The sequence below is a fragment of the Carassius auratus genome, chromosome 29, assembly GCF_003368295.1.
Source record: "Carassius auratus strain Wakin chromosome 29, ASM336829v1, whole genome shotgun sequence".
Classification (NCBI taxonomy): domain Eukaryota; kingdom Metazoa; phylum Chordata; class Actinopteri; order Cypriniformes; family Cyprinidae; genus Carassius; species Carassius auratus.
In genome coordinates this window covers 21,139,121-21,141,506 of record NC_039271.1, presented here as the reverse complement: position 1 = coordinate 21,141,506, position 2,386 = coordinate 21,139,121, and positions in this window count along the sequence as shown.

Below are 2,386 nucleotides of genomic sequence, written 5' to 3'. Positions count from 1 at the left end.
ATGTTATGTGAAGTGTTTCCGGTTCCGGTTTACCTAATTAATGCAGCCTAAAAATCCTTTAACAGATTTGGATATTAAAAGCATATTAGTATGTTATGTGTATGCCAGGTTAAAGAGATGGGTCTTTAATCTAGATTTAAACTGCAAGAGTGTGTCTGCCTCCCGAAAAATGTTAGGTAGGTTATTCCAGAGTTTAGGCGCCAAATAGGAAAAGGATCTGCCGCCCGCAGTTGATTTTGATATTCTAGGTATTATCAAATTGCCTGAGTTTTGAGAACGTAGCGGACGTAGAGGAGTATAATGTAAAAGGAGCTCATTCAAATACTGAGGTGCTAAACCATTCAGGGCTTTATAAGTAATAAGCAATATTTTAAAATCTATACGATGTTTGATAGGGAGCCAGTGCAGTGTGGACAGGACCGGGCTAATATGGTCATACTTCCTGGTTCTAGTAAGAACTCTTGCTGCTGCATTTTGGACTAGCTGTAGTTTGTTTACCAAGCGTGCAGAACAACCACCCAATAAAGCATTACAATAGAATTAATAATAGTCAGAAGAGGACCTATAACTTCATGAAGCACCTCTTTTAGGAGCTTAGATGGTATAGGGTCTAACATACATGTTGTTGGTTTAGATGATTTAACAAGTTTATACAATTCTTCCTCTCCTATAGTAGAGAATGAGTGGAACTGAGTGGACTTTGATACTGTAGCTGACGGCTGAATGGTTGCAATTTTATCTCTAATAGTATTGATTTTAGAAGTAAAGTAGTTCATAAAGTCATTACTGTTGTGGTGTTGGGAAATGTCAACACTTGTTGAGGCTTTATTTTTCGTTAATTTAGCCACTGTATTGAATAAATACCTGGGGTTATGTTTGTTTTCTTCTAAAAGAGAAGAAAAGTAATCAGATCTAGCAGTTTTTAATGCTTTTCTGTAGGATATGCTACTTTCCCGCCAAGCAATACGAAATACCTCTAGTTTTGTTTTCCTCCAGCTGCGCTCCATTTTTCGGGCTGCTCTCTTTAGGGTGCGAGTATGCTCATTATACCATGGTGTCAAACTGTTTTCCTTAACCTTCCTTAAGCGTAAAGGAGCAACTGTATTTAAAGTGCTAGAAAAGAGAGAGTCCATAGTTTCTGTTACATCATCAAGTTGTTCTGAGGTTTTGGATATGCTAAGGAATTCGGATACATCAGGAAGATAACTTAAAAAGCAGTCTTTTGTGGTAGAAGTGATGGTTCTTCGATACTTGTAACAAGAAGTAGAATTTACAATTTTGGCTTTATGAAGTTTACACAGAACTAAATAATGATCTGAGATATCATCACTTGGCTGAATAATTTCAACACTATCAACATCAATTCCATGTGACAGTATTAAATCTAGAGTATGATTTTGACAATGAGTAGGTCCTGAAACATGTTGTCTAACACCAATAGAGTTCAGAATGTCTATAAATGCTGATCCCAATGCATCTTTTTCATTATCGACATGGATATTAAAATCACCAACTATTAAGACTTTATCTGCAGCCAGAACTAACTCGGATGTAAAATCACCAAACTCTTTAATAAAGTCTGTATGGTGCCCTGGTGGTCTGTATACAGTAGCCAGTACAAACATAACAGGGGATTTATCATTAACATTGGTTTCTCTGGATAATGTTATATGAAGCACCATTACTTCAAACGAGTTATACTTGAAGCCTGCCCTCTGAGAAATCCTGTAAACGTTGTTATAAATTGAAGCAACACCTCCCCCTTTGCCTTTTAGACGCGGCTCGTGTTTATAACAATAATCTTGGGGGGTGGACTCATTTAAAATAATGTAATCATCAGGTTTTAGCCAAGTTTCTGTCAAACAGAGCACATCTATATTATGATCAGTTATCATATTATTTACAAAAAGTGTTTTCGTAGAAATGGATCTGATATTCAATAAGCCAATCTTTATCATTTGTTTATCCATATTGCATTTGTTTTTTATTTGTTGAACCTCAATTAAATTGTTAACCTCAACTTGGTTTGGACGTTTTTTGTATTTTCTAGTTCGTGGAACAGACACAGTCTCTATAGTGTGATATCTAGGTGAAAGAGTCTCTATGTGCTGAGAATTAACTGACCTCTGTGACGGGAGGCAGCTAGCAGACGGTCGGTTTAGCCAGTCTGTCTGCTTCCTGACCTGGGCCCCAGTTAGTCAAGTATAAACACTAAGACTATGTGCCATATTTCTAGACAGAAGAGCAGCACCACCCCAGGAGGGATGAAGACCATCTCTTTTAAACAGGTCAGGTGTGCCCCAAAAGCTCGTCCAATTGTCTATGAAACCTATGTTATTCTGTGGGTACCACTTAGACATCCAGCCATTGAGTGATGACAATCTGC